Source organism: Crotalus tigris, unplaced genomic scaffold (assembly GCF_016545835.1).
Source record: "Crotalus tigris isolate CLP2741 ecotype Arizona unplaced genomic scaffold, ASM1654583v1 scf7180000017611.44802233496:7321179, whole genome shotgun sequence".
NCBI lineage: Eukaryota > Metazoa > Chordata > Lepidosauria > Squamata > Viperidae > Crotalus > Crotalus tigris.
Window position 1 is genome coordinate 3,947,789 of NW_024096511.1, and position 23,514 is coordinate 3,971,302.

The 23,514-nt window shown below is 36.4% G+C and overlaps 1 protein-coding gene across 7 annotated transcripts in view; it reads right to left on the reverse strand.

The window, feature by feature from the left end:
• TMEM200A (transmembrane protein 200A) overlaps nucleotides 1-23,514 on the reverse strand; it is a 47,064-nt gene that overhangs the window by 20,638 nt on the left and 2,912 nt on the right. For 2 of the 7 annotated variants that reach the window (XM_039324523.1, XM_039324485.1), the window contains 2 exons: nucleotides 21,472-21,561; nucleotides 16,264-16,365 (listed from right to left, as the gene is read on the reverse strand). The exons of the other annotated variants lie outside the window; for them this stretch is intronic. The gene's annotated coding sequence lies outside the window, so the exon portion shown is untranslated. The remainder of the gene's footprint in view (nucleotides 1-16,263; nucleotides 16,366-21,471; nucleotides 21,562-23,514) is intronic. 7 annotated transcript variants of the gene reach the window in all.

Sequence of the window (23,514 nt, forward strand, 5' to 3'; positions counted from 1 at the left end):
CTGATATCTTTTCTTTCCCTTCTGGAACAATAAATTAAGGCAATAATAACCAAGGAATGAAGTTTTTTTCCCCTTTGGGAGGAGTGATTGTATCCTTCTCTTTACCTTTTCCTTGTCCTAAGGCTGTCACAAAGAAAGTAATTAGAGTGAACACTAATAGCTGTTCCCTTTGCTGCACCTGTCTTAAGAGAAAATAGCCTGGAAACGGCTTGGGCATGTTTTCTTTGGTTTACTGAAGCCTGGATATTGTTCTTTGTTGAATTAACTGATGTGCAGAGAATACGTTTCTTCATCTGGTGAGCAGATTATAAAATCTGCCCAAGTCTAATTTAAATGAAATCGCATCTTTACACACTGAAAAGCAACAACACCAATAACTCAATCACAAAACAAAGGACGGCAAGTCTAAAGGACTGACATCTGTGCTTGTATGTTTTGCAGGTTCTTTCTGAAATAAGTTCTCACTCTGCCTGTGGCACATTCTGGTCTACAGTAAACAGAAACACAAACGGAACTTTTAGTCATTTCGGAAAAATGAATTACAGTTCTTGTATTTTTCCAGAATCCCTGCCAAGTCTTAAGAAAATGGCCAGACCACATTTAAACAGACAAAAGCTTTGAGAAAACACAAAAAGAATGGCTCCTAGAATTTTCTCTTTCACAAAATTAAAAGGGAACTTAAAGATTATCCAGTAGTCCAACTCCCCAGCTGATACAAGAAACTCACTCTCTAAGATGTAAGCCATGTATAGACTCCTTGATTCTTCTACTTTACCCTAAAGAAGGGTTTTGTGAAAGTGCCCACAATCACTCAGGTGAGATGGTGGTGTATAATTTAATAAATAAATCTGAACAAAGTAAAAAAAAAAAAAACATCTCCTCTCAACTAACCAAATTAAATATACAACGTTTTTCTTGATACATTTTTTCCAATTGCCAGCCCAGGGGCTGGATGCATCATGCTGAAACCATGCCCACCCCATTGCCGGCACTGGGGGAAAAGTCCCAATACTTTGTGCGACGTCACGTGACGTCACGAGTTTGACATGCTTGCTCCAGAACAAAGATTGTAGAAGACCATAACTACATTGTCAGGACAAGAAAGACAGGCGAAGATAATTGAAGAATTGGAATGAAAGATACAGCACAGTTGGCTGATGATGACTGGGGCTTTCAAATGCCAAATTCCAGAAGGACTTGAATGAGTTACAAAGGACTAAGGCAGCAATAGCCCCAATGAACTCAGCCACCTGTTGCAATCCCAATGCTTGTCCATCATTGTCAGAAATGTGAAGTGGATGGCTATTATGTGAAGATGTACATAATTCATCTCAATGATTATTTTCCTGTTTCCTTTATTAAAGCATCTTTAAAGTTCTGTTAAAGTCACTCTATGCTTTCTCTCCTTTTTAATGTAGTCATTTCTTGCTCTGCTTGAGCATTGTCTGGTTTATTGAAAGCCTAAGGAAGATTAAAGAAATAATTTGGAAAACATGACCCACATGCTAATTTTTTAGTTACTTGAGGGGAAAAATACACAACTCTTATCTACTTTTTGCATAAAAACAACAAAAAGAAACCTGTGATTTATGGTTTTGATGAATATATTATAGAAAGAAGAGTAATATGACGTAACTTTAGAGAGGTCAAAATATATTTGTACTTATAACTGCTGTAAAGGATATCCAAAGCCACTTCTTTGTATCTTTATTCTTCCTTTTCTATTTTCCTTTATTTTTTTATTTTTTTATTATCTTTTCTTATTTTCCTTTTGAATACTTTATTTTCCTTTTTTCTTCCTTAATGTCTATTAGTTTGTGTTAGCTTTTACCTTGTTTAAAAGTTTTAATAAAAATTACACATACAACAAAAAAGAAGCAGTTCTCCTATTCATGATACAGTCATGAAGAAACTCAAAATTTTCACCCTAACAATCTGAATGGTAAACTATAGGGATAAAAGTAATATAAATGCTAAAATGTCTATACGTTTATTCCTTTCAGCAAATCTTGTAAAAGTCAACACTGTGGGAATCTTGTCTTTGATGAGTGGGCAAAAAATAGCCTGACAGTTACAGAATTGCAACTGTCCTTTTCTTTTAAACATATTATATCATGTCTTTCAATTATATTTTTTTGGGAGCAATTGTTCCCTTATACATCTTTCTTTTCATCTACAGCCCTTTTCAACCAAACATTCCACCAAATGTCCTTCTTCATACTTCCTGTTGCTGGAACTCCGTAAGCTTCTGGGGCACCCTACAATTTAATTCTTTTCACTTTGTTTCAAGCAGTCTCTACATCTTATATCTGTTTTCCATTTATCCTGTTAGACAATCAATCTAGCTTCTGTTTACCTGATGCAAGTTGATACAGAAAGCTAGGCCATTCTGTTTTGGAATCCATTGTATTCTTCTTAAAATATATATTTTCTTTCATATTTGCTTCTACTCTCTGAATATTCTACATGGGAAGAATGGTATAAGGGTCTTTTACAGTGTATTCAAGGTCATCCTTGTTTAGCAGCTGTCTCATTTTGTGACCACCAGTTATGATGGTGATGAAAAAGAAACTTTAAAGCAAAGGAAAGCTGAAAAAAGAGCATAAGCAGAATCTCAGTTTCACTCAGCAAACACTTCACTTAATGACCAAATTGCTGATCCCAATTGTGGTCACTAAATGAAGACTAACTAATTCTTCTGCATCTCCAAAAACAATATAAGACCAATGGTTAGGCCTTATAGATCTACCAGAAAGGTAAGTTTCTGATCTGTGATGGCAGGTGGGGAGGATAGTGTCAGATCCACTGAGGCAGGAAGCAAGCCCAAGTTCTGTGGAGACACAGTGGGGTGGGACTGGGGGATAGATAGATGGAGGGGCACTGTAGCATTCCTGCAGATGATCTTAAGTACAGGTGGATTGCCAAATGCTCAGATTTTATTCATGTGACTGCGGGGACTCTTCAGTGACTATAACTTTAGACATGTTCAGAATTACCATAATTTCAAGCAGTCGCTGAATGAATGCTCATAAATCAAGGACTACCTATATGTTATCTTCACCCTGGATTTGCTTTTCAACTCATCAAGCTGCATTGTGGCACCTGGCAAGGATGACCCTTGTCTTCTTTAATCTTTCATTTGGTTCTTGAGTCCTTGACTTCATTAAGACAATTTCAAGATATTAATGGTATGCTGGCATTTGATGCTGAATATAAATTATTTCTATATACAGAAATCATCAGTGTGAGCAAGCATGGGGTTTTCTCCCCGAGTCTATGCAGCAGCAAGCGCTGCCAGTTTTGATGGGGTGTGATTTGCTCCTTGAATAATGCCTCCTGCCTGATGGTTTGTTTGGTGCTTGTCCCTTCTTATCTGTATATGGGCTGCTGGAAGGATTGAGATAAAACGTAAGTGCACACCATTCAAAAGAGACAATTTTAAAAAAACCTAGGAAGGAAACAAAAAGACCACAACACATTCTTATTCATACTGATGATGTTGCCTAGTTGAGTAATGGAATGTCTGAAAACAAACATCCAAGCTCAGAGAGCAGCAAGAACTTCACAATTCATTCCTGAGCTATTGAGTAACCCATCAGCTATTGCACTAAAGGAAATACATATCTATTCACTATAACCAGGTATATACCCAAACGTGAGCAGATGCACTTTTGGCCCGTCTTCTCACAAGCGAGGAGTATACGATCACCCTTCTGTGCTTGAAGAAAGAAATTTTAACCATTATGATTAGGAAAAATGGCAATTCCCAAGTTCCAGCTATAAATGCTTGTTTGATTCTTTCTGTATTTCCCCAGATATTCCAGGGCCCTATTTACAATACAGATATAATACAGATAGATAGATAGATAGATAGATAGATAGATAGATAGATAGATAGATAGATAGATAGATAGATAGATAGATAGATAGATACATACATACATACATACATACATACATACATAATTTAACAAGCCAAATCACACTGTAAGAGCACAACTTGAAAACCATTTCTAAAATGCTTCTGGAATATGTTAAAACTTTTGGAAGACATGTTGCCCACTTCACAAAAACTGCACCAATTCTCCCTTAGGCATTTTAAGATAATATAACCATTGTGAACTCTCTGCCAGGAAAGAGAGATGTGCTCCACTTAGAAAACTGCACAATTTGAACAAAATAGAGTGAAAAGAGAAGAGACCCCAATTATTTCCCTGAAGAAAAAGTCTGGATGTATGCACCTCATGCTTTCATGCCTGGAATAATGAAGGCAACGGTTATCATCGCAATACTCTAATGTATCACTTTCTTCCCATCTTTAAATGCTGCCTGCTGAGGTTTTTTTTTTAAATATTTTTTTCTGAGATCACTCCCATTTTAATTCATCGCCTTGTCCTCATTTTTTTCCATTTATTTTTCTTTTGCCAGGTTTCTGCATTGTGGAGGCAGATGAGTCGTATGAAAGTATTCTCAAGCATGTTGCCTCCAGATGTGTTGAACATCAGCTCCAATAATTCCCAGCTAAAATGATTAATACCTATGCAGGATGGGAATCATAGCAACTTAAGTTCCAAAACCAGCAAGGGAAGACTAACTTAAAACTTTTGCTTGAGGAACATCTTTTAAATGAAGGATGAGGGGGGAACTTAAGTTTACTGAAGTGTCTTATTTTTTTTCTTTTCCTTTATTTCAATGAGACGGTGCCTTGAAATTCTACAGAGGAAAATTCCATATTTTTTGAATTGTTCTTTCTTTCTCATCATATACTGAATTATCATTTCTTTCTCCTCTAGTTTTACTAACAGTTTGCATCTTCATATGTACAGACTTAGAGAGAAATGGGCTGATATGGTAAAGCCTAACATGTTTCTTCCTTCCTTCCACAGGCAGTTATTTTTCCCACCATAGTACTAGGCAACAATTATGGGAATGAATGACAATTTTTTTTCTTTTTAAATATTTTTTTCAAAAGTGTCAGTAGAATAAATGGGCAGAAGCAGAGAATTGGAATCAAAAGTTTTGTTTTATTGATCTTTCCTATCTGAAACTCTTATGAAAGCATGAATATTTTCTCATGTTTCTGTATGTGTGCCTAACCCAACCACATGGTTCCTGTTATGAGGAAAATAGGAGGGAGTATTAAGTGTGTTATTTATAAAAATAATAAACAATAACAAAGTTAGGATAAACAAACAAACAAATCCAGTCCACTAGTTTCACTAGGAATAAAATTCTCTTCTGTCCTGTCCTGTCCTGTCCTATTATTTGAAGATCAAGTGGGCTACAAAATCTGACTTAACAGTCTCATCCTGTATCCAATGAGTGGAATAATGCTGCTTTTCCCCGATTAAGTTACAATTGGTTAGAGCATTTCAATTTTTTTTTCTGAACACATGAATAGTTTTGAAAGTCTTTGTCAATATAACATGAAATGTTTTACCTACACCATATACATACATACATACAGGGGTGAATATACACATTATCAATAACCCAAGAGAAGAAAAGAAAATCACATTCATTCGGCAAAAGGAGCAATCAAATAGCTATTCTACTGTACTTGAAAACTGTGATGCTATCTGAAAATTGTTGAGCAAAAAATAGGTTACACAATCTTTCCATATCAACAAAAAGGGAGATAATGTAGTGATGTTTAGTGAGAACTGAATTTGTATCATTGTAAAGACTGCTCTACTATAAAATAGGAAATATGCCATGTCTTAGAAATAATCCAATCAAAATAAATTTAATATTACTTCTATATTGTGTTATTGAGTTCAAAATAAATGATCTAAAATATGCTTAGCTTGAATTGATTTTGCTCTTTTTCTCAACTTCTGTACTTTCTGTACCCTATTTAATATGGGGGGATATCAAATCTCTTTGTTGGGCACTGAGTTAAAACAATTAAAATAAGTATAAAGAAATGCATTATTTAATCAAATATATGGTATAATCCAGCATGGTCGTTCATGAATTATGATTATTCTTAAGGTTTTTTTTTATTCACACTATTTGAAGAAAAGGGGAAAGTAGAACTTGATCTCACCTATATATCAAGGTTACCTATTCTACATTTGCCCTCTCAAAAAATATTACGCTGCATTCATCTTTAAATAACTTAAAAAATTATGGATTCAGGAAGCTTAATTGCTGGGGCAGACAAACACACAAAAGTGAAAATTATCCAAGTGAAAAATATTTACAATTATCTTTAAATGTAGGAGGAACTTATTAATCTCCTTGCAGTTATAGCTTGATGTATATATAAATCCTTTATACTAGAGAGAACAAGAAAGAGAATGGCTGCTCAGGCAGGAAACCCTATATCATTTCAGACAAATGGTTGTCCAGTCTCTTCTTAAAAACTTCCAGTGTTGGAGCATTCACAGCCTCCAGAAGCAGGTCGTTTCACTGATTAAATTGTTCTGTTAGAAAATTTCTCCTTAGTTCTAGGTTGCTTCTCTCTTTGGTTAGTTTCCATCAGCTGCTTCTTTTCCTGCCTTCATGTGCTTTGGAGAATAGCTAGACTCCCTCTTCTTTGTGGTAACCCCTGAGATACTGTTATGTCAACTCTAGTCCTTCTTTTCATTAAACTAGACATTCCCAATTACAGCAACAGTTCCTTATATGTTTTAGCCTCCAGTCCCCTGATCATCTTTGTTGCTCTTCTCTGTACTCTTTCTCGAGCAGGGGTATCAAACTGCCGGCCTGCAGGCTGGATGCATTATAATGAAACTGCACCCACCCCATTGCTGACAATAGCAAGAAATCGCGATACATCGTGACACGTCATGTGACGTTGCGAGTTTGACATCCCTGTTCTAGAGTCTCAACATCTTTTTTACATCGTGGTGACCAAAACTGGATGCAGAATTCCAAGTGTGGCCTTACCAAGGCATTATAAAGTGGTATTAACACTTCATGTGATCTTGATTCTATCCCTCTGTTAATGCAGCCTAGCACTATGTTGGCTTTTTTGGCAGCTGCAGCACACTGCTGGCTCATATTTAAGTGACTGTCCATTAGGACTCTGAAATCCCTCTCACAGTTACTACTATCCAAATAAACTGATGAAGATGTTGAAGAGCACTGGGCCCAGAACAGAGCCCTGGGGCACCTCTCTACACACTTCCCTCCATGTAGATGCAGTTTCATTGAGGATCACACCCTGAGTACGGCCGATCAGCCAGCTATGACTTCATCTGGTGGTGATGCTGTCTAACCCACATTATTCTATCTTATCAAGTAGTAGGTTGTGGTCTACATTATCAAATGCCTTACTGAAGTCCAAGTAAATTATATCCACAGCATTCCTCTGGTCCACTAATTTTGTCACCTGATCAAAGACTGCAATAAGATTCATTTGGCATGATCTGTTTTTGACAAACCCATGTTGACTTTTGGTAATGACTTTGCTTCTAGGTGTTTGCTGGTTCATTGCTTGATTATATTTTCCAGAATCTTCCCTAGTATTGAGATCAGGCTGATAGGTCTGCAGTATGAAACTACAGAAACTATGCAACCACGTTGAATTACATTGCTGCCTGAAACAAAAAGGTATCCTTTTTCAATAAAGCAATTATTAATAGAAAAAAATACCTTTCTATGAGAATAATAGCTATGATTAAATGGAGGTTAAAATTTGGATTCTACAATTTATGAATAACTAATGAATTTCCTTATTTGAATGGATTAACTCCCACAGTAAGGTTTGACATTATAAAAGAACTCCTCATTTTCTCTAATTCATTTGAGTTGACACACATGAATATAAAACTTACATTAAATTTGCATATATTGAAACTTTTAAAGATCAATGATATAAAACAAGCAAGGAAATTTGATTCTTTAATTAATCTAAATCTCACCAGAGTAGTTGAGAAACTCTGGTAAAATTGCAATGCTTTACAGTTTGAAGGGGAATTGTTCGATTTGAAAGCAAATATATATCTATCATTGCATCATAAGGTCAGGAATAGCTGAAAGCGTGAAGGGAAAAAAATTAAAGATGTCATTCTTCTGGTAATCCTAACCAACTTCAGATAGAACGTGACTTCTCTGGGAATCACTAAATTATGACAATCTTTGGGGTTTTTTTTTTTAGCTAATTCACATAAAGAATTATTTGTCACACACCATGAAATATTCTTGCAGAACATTCTGGCTGATGAACAAGCTTTCTATTCCTTGCATTATTCAAGTAGACTCTGAATTACTAGTTTCTGGTTAGAAGTCCATGAGTCTTGGCAATTTAAATCTTGAAACTTACAAATTACAGAATTTTAAAAATAATAACATTCCCACCTTGTGCTTTTCAGTTACTTGGAGCTGTACTCACCGAATTTCACTATATCTGGCCCCTAAAATTTCAGGGCAAATGAATGATGGACATAAATCCTAATACCACTGGATTAAATATGAATACAGCCAGTGATTTCATTCTCTGTATTTTCCCCCTAATATTTTAGTTATACCAAATGCCTTAAAAATAATATAATTTAAATGATATTAGAATATATCCAAGAATAAAAAAGAACACCCTACTGAATAAACTGACTTGTTTATTACATAAATATATTTCTTTTGTACTAATCATTCACTCTGTTATTCAATACACATTAATTCAGTATCAAATTATGCTTGATACTACTACTTCTTGGTTTAGTGCATTATATATAATTTGAAGTAACTTATTCACTGTGCATTCAACTTATTTTTACATTTCCTTGGACATGCCAAGTTATCTTTTTCATATAAAAAATAAGGCACGGGCGTGGCCTTATACACTACCATTTTCATTCTTTCTACATATATTGTTTGCTTACAACAGACTTCATACTACTGACATTTGGTTATCTTGGAACTTCTCCAGCCATTTTTCAGATTTAATGAAAATGAAACCAAAATACTTAAGTTGCTCTTCCTACTCTACTTTTTTCCTATATTCTACATTCATAACTTGCAATTCAACTCTGTTTTTCATGTTAAATACAACGAACCTTTGATAACATTGTTCAGATCCATACTCAAGGCATCATTTTATTTATGTAACATTATCTGCAAATGATTCAAATTCTCAGGAAACAACAAAGCATCATAAACAAATAACCATTCATACATTCAGATCCCCAACTAACGTATCTCTAATATCACAATTTCTATAAATACATTTTGAAAAACTAGTGAGGCTTCATACATCTATATCTCACTTCCTGGACAATATTAAACCATTCATTAAACACACCATATTTTCTCAAAAACATTTTATTCCCATTATATCCCACTTTTATTGCATTTAATAATCAAGTTCCAACTCTACAATTATGAAAGCATCCCATAATACAACCTTAATCCCTATATATATTTTAAAATTATTAAAATTTCTTTTTCACTCTCAGTAATATCTCAGTTACTTCTTGAAGTACAGAACTCTGCCCTATATAGCCCCGATTAGATATAAAGCTGAAAAATACTGCGAAATTATATAATAATTGTAATTCTGGCAAATATTTCAGTACATCCCACCAAATTCATTAAGCAGTCTTTTTGCATTAGAATTGTGATGCAGAATTGCCAATTTGATGCATGAAAAATTAATGAGCTCTATCTGCCGCAGTTTCTGAAAATTCCTGATTCTTATGCAAGGATTTCTCCAGGTCCAAGAACTCAAGAGAAAAATCTACTCATGTGCAAATGAACATTAATAGAACTCTTTCCAGATTATCCTGCTCACAATGAGGTTATCAAAAATGACTGGAGTGTAGAAATGATATAAAAATAAGCCATATATATACAAATTCTGTAGTTTCTTAAATTATTGTTATTATTGATCAATTATCAGAGCTGCCTTTAAATGTTTAATTGTTAATTGTTGTGGAGTTAGTTCTTCTGGAAGAAAAGTAGTTTCTGACTAACTATCTTTTGCTGATAGTATAAAAGACACAGCAAACCCTGTTATTTTAATAAGTTTAACCTCATTATAAAATATTTTGTTTTCAAGCAACAGATTCTTTGTATTATTATTGGGTAGAGAAACAGGAACTCATAATAGTACTTGGCTGTAACTAGTGGTGTGCTGGAGCCAGCTCATAAGAGCGGACTGCTAAATTTGGGGGAATTGTGTGACACAACTGAGATAGAATTGAGCTATGACATTGAGTGCACTGATCAGCTAATTCTGTTGCTATTGGCCACAGTGTAATACCAGCAATGGAGCTAGCAGAACTGGTTCTTGAACATTTACCACCACATAACTGACTGTAAGCCTCTAGAAAGCACAATTTCCCGTCCTCCCTTGGCCCCATCCAACAAGTTGTATCAAGGGCATTCTACCAAAGGTAGAGCATCTGATCAAATGGCTAACAGATACTGTTGATGATACTAGACATTTGAGTTTCCCCTTGAAAGGTCTAAAAAAACTTACTGCAGTCTGGTTTGACTTTCTTCCTTTGGCGGGTTTACATACATCTGTTGCCACAAGGCAAAGAAGGTAAATGGAGCTGCTTCCACCTAAATGGCAACACTGGAAATAAAAGCTTCTGAGAACTCCAGGAAACCCAACAATAGTAAATCATGTATGCATTTTTTATAAAACCCTTAACCTACTTTTACTTATTATAAAATTATGAATGGAGGCTTTGGATTTTATTCACGGTCTAGTTATCATCTTTTATTTTAATTAACCTATCAACCAACGATGATACACATTTATTCTAGAGACATGTGAACTAGAACTTTCAAATCTGTCCTGAAATCCATGAATAAATCATTCTAAATTAAATCATTCCAATATCAACAGTCTGAAATTATATTATGCAAGATAGATATCCGAAATCCTGTCTCAGACCAGCTTTTAATTTTGCTCCTACAAAACATGAAATACTGTAGTATTTCGGGGTTTGCCTTAGCTCCCTTTTTGTGGCACCTGCAGTCCTGTGTAAAACACTGTTGCCATTTTGACACAACGAAACACACAAACTGTAGCAAAAAACTAAAATAGGTTCCATGTATTTAAATATGCCTCTTCGAAATCTCAAAACTAGTGGGAAAAATCACTCATTTTATAATACTACCCATCACAACCATGGCATAAAATATGACATGCTGTCCCAATTACTAAAAGACAATGAGAGTTATTCAAAAACCAGACTATTGAACATTATTTATCAAACCATGGTTTAAAAATTCTGGCTTGCATTGAGAATAAGCACCATTTCTGACTGTATAGCAGGCTTGCAATTTGTGATTCATCAACCCAAATACCTCCTACTCGTTATATATTGTAGTCGGCTGATTTTTGATAGATGAGATTTTTGCAGTTCTAGTCAGGCAGAAAATTAGAGGTCACTGTTCACTATACATCAGAAAATACATCTCTCCTTGAAAGGGCTACTAATAACTTCCTGTTTTGCTCAGAGTTGGAAATCGCACATGACAAGAACATAACTGGACAACTTAAAACTGATTCAGATTTCTTCTCAGCTATTAATAAGACATTAATGTGGCCAAGAGTAATATCATCAGTGAAAAAGACAGATTCTCATCATGTAGTAGCAGGTCCCAGTTGGCTCAACATATAAAGGATTCTCAAGGAGTCTCAGACACAGACCAGAGCCAAAAGCCGCTTAGCTTCAGTAATTCAGTAGAATCAAGCTTTTTCTCACCATAACTAGGAACTACGATACATTGATATATCATTTATTAATTTTCAGCAGCAACATCGTATGCGTTCTATAGATGAAAAATAGAAGCATGAGTCAATATTGTAAATAACTGGTCTGGAAAATGTGGTTATGGCTTTCAATCATCATTGGGAGTCCTGGGGTGCTCTTCAGCCTAAACTATATCACAGTGTTGCTCTAAAGATAAACCAGATTAGGCCTTTTACACATTGTGTACAACTCCTTAAAGGCTAATTGTTAAATGTGCTCTAAGCAAATTTAGATGAAGTCTTAAAAAAATAGGCTGCTTTCTCATTCCCTTCTAGTATAAGCTAGTATAAGCAAAATTCTGAACAAATACTAGATTGCAGCAAACAATTAGTTTTCTTGCACCTTTTTGTGCCTAGATTCTTGCATTACAGATATGGCAGAATTAACTACCAAGATCAAAACCTAAATGGGAAAGTGGAAGATCAGTGTTTGGGTCTGAGAATATATATATCAATGCTCTTTTGTGGCTTTCAGAAATGAAGGCAAATATATGTGTCCCAAGTTAATGTTGCAGGATCCAATCTGGGACTATCATCAGAACCAGAGGTTTAGTCTTCCAAGCTTTTGAACTTGTGCAGGAGTCTATCCTCACGGAACTTCTCTCTCACCAGAATGTGTCTTTGTTTTACCTCTGAGTGTAGTGGTTGTCCAACTGCTCAACTTATTGTAAAAGTTGTTCTGGCTATGCCATCTCTTCTACAAGATTTATTTTTCCAAAGAAATTCTTGAGAAATCATTTGCAGGTCCCTAACTTCAGAAAAAATAATTTATTCCCTCAGTTCTGTGCACAATTTCCTGCTTTCCATCTTGAACACGTTCTGTGTGCTTCCTACATTTCTTTCCAATGAGGTCAAACATTACGAAAAATTCTAGAATGACATTCCTTTGCACTTGCATAGCAGTCAAGTAATAATTGCTTTTATAAACTGACAAACAAGCAAGAAAAGGACATCCTTCTGCAGTACAAGATTTTAAAAAGCAGACTTGGAAGATAAAGGACAGACTGCCAATAAACCGGGAAGTGCAAGTCTGTTTTCAAAGCAGGCAAGTTTTACTTTAAGATGCTGCACAGAAAAATAACTTTTGAGTTTTCACAACAACATACACAGACAAGTCCTAGTTTGTCTAGTCACCACAAATGCCTAAATCAATTTACCAGGCTCAGGATGCTCAAATCATGGGCTCTTACATTAAGATCAGGCTGAAAATGGTTTCTATCCAGCAGCTGCATCTGTGATAACACAGATGTTTTGTCACCTAATTAAACTGCAAAGTATATTTCCGTCTCTTCTCAAACTCATAAAATCTTAAATCAAAACCAGTGGCAAGAACAATCAGCTAATTTCAGGAATGCAGTGCATACATTTGTTTTGTCACTTGTTCAACACTCTCTAGTATACACTATTTGACATGACAGTTAATTTAGCCAATGGCAGGACTGACTTGGCACATATATCAAGTGTCCCAGTCTCAACCAGTCTGAGAAAAGCCACTTTGGTGTAGCAGTTAAGAAGCTGACCTAGAAACCAGGGGGCTGAGAGTTAGGCACAAAAGCCAGCTGGGTAACTTTGGGCCAGTCACTTTCTTTCAGCTCAACTTACCGCCCAAGGTTATTGTTGAAGGGAAAATAGGAGAAGGAAGGAGTATTATATAAGTTTGCCACAACTGAGTTACGTAAAACATAATAAAGGTGAAAATGAAAATCTAATAAATAAACCATAACTGTAATAGAGTCTTGTTGAAAAATAAACAAGATCTGCTGAGGTATAATATGATTGGTAGCTTCCCCTAAATTTAACTCGCCCATGATTTTCTGAATTAAACTAATTTAGTAGTGTGTATGGATGTGGGTGTGTGAGTATGACAGTGAATTGATTATAAGGGCCAGGTCCAAACAACACACAAGGGAGAAATGTGGTTTGTGAAATTACGGCTTAGTGTAGCATGATAATGTGAACACCGATTCTGGAATATGGAATAAACAAAGATCTGGGACTAGATCTCCCAAAAGGAAGAGTGAACTTTCTGCTTTGCGCAGTGGCTCTTTTGAGACTACTCAGTGGCAACTTCCTTGCCTGACTGCTGCAGAGTGCAATCTGATGTGTCATATGGGGAATGAGGCAGCAGGTGGTTGATTACTCAGCCAAGCAGGCACCCTGGAAAATTGTGGAAGCAGCTGGCATCTCTGGAGAGCTTCCCACTCTCTTATCTCCTTTAAAGCATAATCACCTCAAATACTTCACTCTGAGGGCTCCTTATTAGCAAGGTGGACACACAGGTGGTCTCACCAGCGTAAACTGTTTCCACAGACACTTGAACTACAACCCTCTTTCAGAAGACAGTGGGTGGGGAAGGAAAACATTTGAACCAGGCACTGGAATACAACCTTTATATTTACCTTTCTCTTCTGCTTATTACTAAGCATTTGGCACACAATGATTATTTTTAAAATAGAAGCACCCCTCAGCATCTGGTTTCTCTTTTTAAACAGTACCTCATGGCAATTCTTATTATTAGTTCATAGAAAGAGAGCAGGAAGAGAATTTATAAACCAAAAGGAACTGAAATTATCAGTGCAGGTAGAATTTGTTATAAGAATAAATTTGAATTAAATTTCATATAGAAGTAACATGTGTCACTGTATTTTACTTTTGTATGCTAATTTTCCCTCATACACAAAGGATTCATGTCTTCAGAGAACAACTAAGAATCTCTCATTTAATTAAAGTATGATATACACGATCAAAGTCTTTTCCTGTAATTTAATCATCATGTCTCGGGTGAATAAGGGATGTTCAGATGTGATGCTAAACCAGGGGTTCCCAACCAGGGGTGCTTGCACCCCCTGAGGGTGTGAGACGATATTCCAGGGGGTGCGAAAACTTGGGTTTTCAAAATTATAGTGTACATGCATAATTCGTTTCCGTTATTTCAATCTTTTATAAGGGGTCCGAGGTGGCGCAGCAGTTAGAGTGCAGTACTGCAGGCCACTTTAACTGACTGTGTTCAGCAGGTCAGTGGTTCAAATCTCACCGGCTCAAGGTTGACTCAACCTTCCATCCTTCCGGGGTAGGTAAAATGAGGACCCAGATTGTTGGGGGCAATGTAAATATATACATATATACATTGCTTACTGGTGTACACCGCTTAGAGAGTGCTTGCACTTAAAGCGGTATATAAGTCTCATAAATAAATAAATAAATAAATATATCAGAAGCGTTCTAGGAGTGCGGGGCATAGAAAAGGTTTTGAGCTGCTGTGCTAAATCATGGCTTAGCACTACAGTTAGAAACAAAAGCAGTCCAGTGCCTATCTAGTTCGTACTCCCCTCTCCTCAACTCCACCTTCCTAAAGAAATAGATGGAGGAATAAACCAGGATTTAATTTCAATTTCCAGCTTGCAATGGCATATGAACCTAGAGCTGTTGTTTAAAATAAGTGATATTTTCGGAAATAAACCTGCAAACTTGGCTTCTATAACAATTCATTAGAATTTATTTTAAACCATGGTTTGTTTTCCTGTAATAAACCAGAAAGTAAGAAATGTAGTGTAGCGCTTTACTAATCAAGATTCAGACAAGCTTTAAAACAAGAAGTAAAGTTACTCTTGTTTGTTCTGTAATTAGGGAGCCCCAATTTCTAATTCTTATATCACTACATAACAATGTTGTTCACTTAATGACCACAGACTTGCTTAACAATTGCCACAAAAAATGTCATAAAATTGGGTCTAGTCACATGGATTCCTCGACTTATGATCACAATGACTTACAACTAAAAATCCAGTTCCAACTGCAGTCATAAATTGATTTGTATGTTTTGACAAACGGTTATAAAATATCTGAACTTAATAAAATGAAATATGTTTGGTTGAACATGGCCACTAAATCTTATTGGATTACACACTCAATAGGATTACAGGATTCACATTTTAAAAATAATTAGGAAGAAGTAATTTAGATTTTGCATGACACTTCAATAAAGAAACTCATCTCTTTACTAGCTTTCTCATAAGCTTGAAAAAAGGATAAGCTGCTTTAATGCTGGAGAGTTGCTGTGCTTATATGGTGCCCAAAGCATTTCTTCAAAATCATTTGGACAGCCCTAATATTAGGGTTCTCAAACACCTATGTATTTACAGTAATGACTGGACAGAAAATACCAAGTTACTTTTAACTCAAGAAACAGGATTTGCACCAAGGTAATTTTATATTTTATGCTGCAGCCAAGTTTGCCTCAAATAAAGCAAAATAATATTGTGTAAAATATGAATAGCAGATATATGCCCTGAACACACCATACATGCATCTGCCATCTCATTTGGATCAAAATTCCCAGACCTCTTTTCCTACTGATATCCATATATCTGTGGGACCTGCAGACACATTAGATAGATAGATAGATAGATAGATAGATAGATAGATAGATAGATAGATAGATAGATAGATAAAGACAGACAGACACACATACACACACACACACTGGCATGAGCAAAAAATGCAGGGACTACACATCAAGGATATTTTATCCCACGGTGTTTCTTTTTTACCTTGATTGCTGATTATATATGTGTGTTTTTATTGTTACGTTTCTTTCTTGTATTTTTAACTGTTGTTATCTCTCTAATCTCATGAATTTGAGATGGATGGCCCTATGGATAAAAGAAAATAATAAAAAATAAAACACTCCCTGTAGGTTTCATCTTCCCAGTTAAAGTAAATAGGCGCTTATATTGGGCAGAAGCAATTCTGGAGGTGGACGTTTATTTTAATGACAACAGCAAAGGCATCATTCATACAAGATTAAACCATGCCAGTATTTTCTTTAAAAAAAATTCCATGGATAGACAATATAAAGTAATTGGCAAAATAATGCTGGAGGGTGGGCCCTTCAAATCAGATGGGACTTAATAGCATGCTATTGAGGAAGAGCTGAGGAGCTTTCAGAGTGGTTATAATATGCCTAAATTGAAATGATGTTTGAAAAGATTGAACTCGCTAGATTAAAATGATGTGTATGATATGGCTAGATTGAAAGCTTTTGAGACATCTACTTTCCCGACGTGCAGGAAAACATAATCCAGTTCTACAAAGGAAGAATTACAGTGGAAACATGGAATATAAAAAAATATAAACATTGGGAAGCTCAACTCAGCAAAAGATAAAATTAATTATTTTAAATTTTGTCATCTTTTCTTTAATGAATCTATTCCATCATTTCTTTGATTTTAGTGTAACTCTTATCCTGCAGTGAGTTGTCCGGCAGCCAGTTGGCCTCGCCAAGTTGTCCTAGACCAGCACCAGATCACTTCCTTTTCGCTGTGTTTACACTCCCTTTGACACTTCTTTTTTGTACACAGTTTCTGTGGTGAATTTACATGTGTCTAAAGCAGCTTCTTTAGCCACATGACTCAGAAATGCTTTCCAGAGATATTGGGCCCAAAAACAAGGCAAAGGAGAGCTGAATATCCTGCTTGGGATATCAGTGAGTGAAGAGACACCTGTGTGTGATCTCCACCTTCCAGAGTCTCCCTCATCTCTCTGAATGCACCCCACCCACCTTACCCACCTCTCTGTTTAATGACCACAACTAGGAGTGCCAGGATTGTGGTCACTGAGCAAAGCAGTCACATAATTTCTCACTTAACTAAAGCTTTACTCAGTGACCAAGATTCTGGTCCAATTGTAGTCGTAAATCAAAGACTACCTGGTAATGCAAGGTAGATGGACTTAATTACAACAGTGGTGCATGCAACTGCTGGAAGTTTTGAAAGGCTAGGTCAGCGCTAGATCATCCTGATGAAAACCCTTCTATTTGACTTAAAGAGCCAATAATTACTTCATGGTACATAATTAATCAATTAATCCTACTTTCAGTCATTACAGCCATACGACATCAAAAACTACTGTATGTAGTCATAGATAAGTCCATCCACAAATAAGCTAACTCTAACATTTTTAAGCAAAATATACTACCTAATAAGCCCGACCCTCAAAATTTTCTTATGTTTCTTCAGTATATTCTGAAGGACTTCTTTTGTTTTCCTATTTTGTATCCATACATGTTATTTTCCAGAACAGATTCTGATTTAAATTTGCACAACAGATTCATCTACAGCAGGGCTTTTCAACCTTTTCACCCACTGTACCACTTTTAGGATATGGCAACATCCGAGTACCACCAGTCGCCTAGCAAGGTGTCAAAAACTTGATGACCAAAAAAAAAAAAAAGGGAAAAAGTGATAAAGTAGAGATAGTCCTCGACTTACAACAGTTCACTTAGTGACTGTTCGAAGTTACAATGACACTGAAAAAAGTGCCCCCCAAGCCACAGCCGAGCAAGACACCTGCCTGCCCGCCCGGCGGCACTCTTCCTCCTCTCTCTCATTGTTGTGAGCATTTCTGTTGAGAATTGGCAGCGGGGGTGGGGTGGGGGGAGTGTTTGTTTTTTATTCCCCCGTCTGCTGGGTGGTTGCAGCAGATTTTGGTCACTTCACATGACCCTGGGACATTGTGACCATCATAAATATGAATCAGTTGCCAAGCATCTGAATGTAAATCACAAGACCCTGGAGATGCTGCAACATTCCAGCTGATCGGCGCTTCTTCTGGGCTCAGCAGAAGCACCGGGATCAGTGCTGCTTTCCAGCTGATTGGTGCTTCTTCAGGGCTCAGCAGAAGCACCAGGATCAGCGCTGAGCTCCAGCTGGAGCCTGGCGCTGATCCTGGCTCTTCCACTGATCCTTGACAGCCCTGCAGCTCCAGCCATCTCTCGCTCAGGTTTGTGCGGTGCTGCCACTGGTTCAGCTCATTCCCCTCCCTCGCTGCCACTTTTCTAGGATGGTCGCGTACGACTTGTCAGATGCCAATGTACCACAGGTGGTACCCGTACCACTGGTTGAAAAGCCCTGATCTACAGGAGGTACATTTTCATGGCATTTTGGTTAAAAATTTGAGGCTTCACTTACTGGCAAGCATATACTTTAGAAAAGTATAACAGATCTATTCATGATTCAGCCCATCTGCAGATAAGCCAAACCCAAATTTTGGGGTTTATATTAGAACCTAAAATTCTTGGCTTATCCATTGATTTCATATGGTGAAAAGATAAAGTTGCCCATAACACTTCACTTAGACAAGCCGTTGCAACATTGCAACATTATTCTGATGCTGCTTATGATAGGGTTCTCTATTAATATACTTGTCTCTAACTATTCCATTGATTACTGTGAGAGTTGCTCCCATATAAAGATTGCAGCTCTTATGCAGCAATCCAATCTTATAATTAGTAATGGGATTCAAGAGGAATTATATTATTTAATACAGATTTCTTCACCAAGCATGGTAGGACCACCATCTTTTCTATGAATTGATTAATTAATGCAAAGATTCATTATCTTTCAGTTTTTATTTCCCTACTCAGATAATTTCTTAATTAATTCTTCAAGGTTGCCACAAAGTTTAATTTAAAAGGAAACATAATGAAAAATTATCATACTTCTCATCATACAATATTAATTGTTAAAGTTAATTATGGTAAAAAACAGAACATTGTTAAAGGAATGTGTTCAAGTTCCCATCTCTTCTCCATACATTTTAACTATGAAATAAAATAATTAATTTAATATGGCCTTTCAAAACTTTTTAGTATTAACAGAATATTCACTCAACTATCTTTTGAATAATGCATTTTCCTCAACATATACTTTGCAACGGTTTCTTATGAGAGCCTGACCATTTTTCAGAAAATTATAATGATGTAGTTTTGCCAATTATTTCCAGGCTTTTATGGAGAAAAAGACTTCTGACATTGATTGTGAAGAGGTACTTGGGAATGGTTTTACAATTAAGGTGTCTTTCCATTACAATTATATGATTCACTCTTTATGTAAAAGCTGAAGTACATCTTTCCTTTTACCCAAGAAATAATATAAACCTTAATTAATAATACTATGCATGCTATATATCATGGCAATATTAAAATAGTGATGAATTACATACAAAACCAACTACCTGACAAGGTTTTATTGTATTATATAACTTATTTGGACTAGTGGGTCCCTTTTAAAGACCATGTAGTTAAATAATACAAAAAGAAATACAAAAACTGTTCTGTAAATAGCATGACTCATTTTTTACTTTGGGATAGGAGATACTTTTGAATTAATAGAAGTTGAACTTTTGTCTTCGTAAGCATATTTTTCATGTTTCTTTTTGTATCTTTTAACTACAATACTTTGAAAAAGAAACATTTCCAAAATGTACTCATTAATACAATAAAAGTTCCTTCTGCTCTGTGCCTTACTACACCATAACTTACAGTAGTGCATCCTAACCTACAAAATGTAAGTGCCCATTGTTTATATATAAGGAATTAGTTCTATAAATGTCTCCATGAGATGAGAGCACTGTGAGTTACATTGGGCCAAGACAGAGTGATTGGTCCATAATCATCCAGTAAATTTCCATATTTTAAGGTAGACAAGAATCTAGTTTTCTACAGGAACAGTCAAGCACCTGAACAACTCTACCATACTGTTTATTACATGCATTTTGCTCCAGAAAAATTTTGGATCTGTTTTTTTTAAAAAAATACTTTTTAAAAAGTATTTTAAATTAAAATCAGTGTTTTTATAACATACTTGAAATTGCTATCTATTATTCTATGTATTAGAGTGTTTCCTGATGAAAAATTCTGGAGAAAAACACTAAGCACACCAGTTACTTTAACTGAAATGACAGAGCAGTTACACAATGTCTTAGATCAGGGGTGTCAAACTGCCGGCCTATGGGCCAGATGCGTCACACAGAAGCCACGCCCACCCCAGCTCCGGCAAGGGGAAAAAAGTCGTGATATGTCGCGACACGTCATGTGACACAGTGAGTTTGACGCCCAAGTTTTCAGACTCGTGGTGAAGCCCATTCTCAGGGAACTTCTCTCTTTCCAGGATGACATTCTAGAAAAAGGCAAGTTCCCTGAGAATGGGCTCCAGTACTAGTCCAAAAGCTTTGAAAAGTAAACCTCTGGTCCCAGTGACCGACTCAGATTGTATCTTGCAATATTATTCTGGGACACATATATCTGTCTTCATTAGACAGGTTAAAGGCTGTAAAGTAACATTGCTAGGTGACATAGTCTTTAAAAAATGCTGTGCTTCCACATTTCAGGATACAAAGCTATAGCATCATCAAAAGTCAAGATGCTAAACCAAATTCAGATGGAGATGCTGGGAGTTGGCATCAAATTTAATAAATTATTATGATTGCAATGTTGATGATAATAATAAGCATTTATTATTGTCATCATAACCTTCATCAGCTTAATAGCCATGAATCCTGGTTACAGATTTTTACAGTTGTCTTCGTAAAACTGCTAACAATGAATTATGTGATTATATATGTATTTACTTCTATCTAAGAAAGGAGGATGAATCACTTTTGCCAAAGTAGATATGACATTCAGCCATGTGCAGAAAAATAGTACTAATTTACTGATGCTTATATTGCATGCACAGTCTTATTTTAATTCCTGATGGTTCCATATTGAAATAGAAAAAAATCCTATGTGAAACATGCAATACATATACTATTGACTGATCTATTATTAGGTAATTCTTGCATTCTTCTATATGTTAATCAGTATCTATAATGGAAAAAGTTCTTTCATAAGAATATCCTTTTGTTTTCTCTTCCAATGCACACATAACAAGAACCATGGATTAGTATGCATAGCAATGCATGGCACTATTCATACTTACAGACTCCAATATTTTTCCAACAAGAGATTCATATCCACATCAGAAAAAGTAACTCATGAAGTATCCGATTCCTAATGTCAGCTCTCTCCTCTTAGTTCATACAAGAGAAAAAGTGACAAGATGTCAAAGGAGAGTACATCAGAGAAACAGTGAGTAGAACTATATAGACCAGGGCTTTCCAACTGGTGGTACGCATACTATCTGTGGTACATTAGCACATGGCAGCTGGTACATGGCCCTGACCAGCCAATGTAGTAGGGGAGGGAACAAGCCAGCACAGAACAGGACTTACTGTGAGAGAGTCCTCTGGAACTGCAGAGTGGCTGGGGCAAGGCAAAGGCCCCAGGCTCACTTCCTGGTCTCCCGGATGAGAAAGGAGGAGGAGCGGGTGGAGACAGGAGAGGCTATAAAAGGAGAAAGTTTGGGCAAGAGAGAGTGAGAGAGAAAAAGAAACAGCCTTGGGAGGAGGTGGAGTCAGCTGTAGCTGCACTGAAGGGAAAGAAAGGTGGGGGGAGAGAAGAGTAGATCAAGCAGGCTGGCCATGAGCCAATCTGCAACTTCTGTGGCAGCCACCTGTGCTGGCAGCAACAAAGAGGCAAGAAACACAGCGGGAGAAGGGTCACCCTCCACGAGGAATGAAGAAAGGCAGCAATGAAGAAAGGTAGCATTGGCTGGAGGCGAGGCACGGAGGGAGGGAGATGGAGAGTGGAAAGATTCTTATGTGTTTTTGTGATTTTGAAGTTCTGGGATTTGTGCAATGTGGGCTTTGTGTTCTTAAGGAGTGTTTGGCAATTTCTATTTGGCGGATGGCTGATGTCTCATGTTAGCTTCTATTGCTGTGCTATTGTTAACTGTAAGTTTTGCTGCAAGGGATTTTGAAGTATTTTTCTCCTGAATGGATTTTGCCTGTAGCATTCCTTTACTTATGAATGGTGCCATTTGGGGAGGCTGCCTTAGCCGGCAGCCAGTACTTACTACATTTTTTTTCTTCCTTAAGTTCCGGCTGCAGTAACTTTCCTTTCTAGCCAATAGCTAATTCTTAAAGGGGAATGCGTTTTAAGCTAGTTCCCTCAGCGGCTTATATGGAAGAGGGAAAATATGGGCGGGGGTTCAAATTCAGAAGGAGATGGGAATGAGAAAGAGAGAGGCAGGGAAGGAAGGAGGGAGGGAGGGAGGGAAGGAAGTCCCGCCTTAGCACTTGGCCACCAGCAGCCCTGCCATTGACTTTGCTTGTCAAAAGGTTGCAAAAGGGATCACATGACCCTGTGACACTGCAACTATCATAAATATGAATCAGTTGCTAAGTATCCAAATATAAATCACATGACCTTGGGCATGCTGCAATGGTCATAAGTGTGAAAAATGGTCATAAGTCATTTCAGTGCAATTGCAACTCTGAAGGTTTTTTTTTTTTTTTTGGTCATCAAGTTTTTGACACCTTGCTAGGTGGTACTTGAATATTGCCATATCCTAAAAGTGGTAGAATTGGTGAAAAGGTTGAAAAGCCCTGATATAGACATCCCAGTTTTAAAATCTATAGATAAACCATTGTCTTCTGCGTGGTCCAGTAGAGCTGGTAGACATTAAAACAAAGGGTGAAAAATAGAATTGCACATACAAAGAAAACGCTCACATAGAGGAACTGTTGATGTAAATCAGTAATATGTAAGGATGTTCTTATCCGTGTAACTTAAACTGACTTTTTAAAATTTAAAACTGCACTCTTATTTCAGATACATTCCAGAAATCAAAAACCTGTTTATGGAAATGGTGAACTGCTTACGTGACCCACATTTTCCATAACTGAAAGCCTAAATAAATTAATGGTAATCTTATCATATTTTTCCATCAGGATCTCACAAATAATCCAATAATGAGCAACAAGTAATATATATTTCAGTGTCAGATACAAAAATGTAATAATTTCTTCTCCAAATTACTGCATATCTATATTTCGTTTTCTTCTATATGAACACTACTTTTTATTCAGAACAAAAAAACTAATTGTTACTCATGCATTAAATTATCCAAATTACTTCTTAA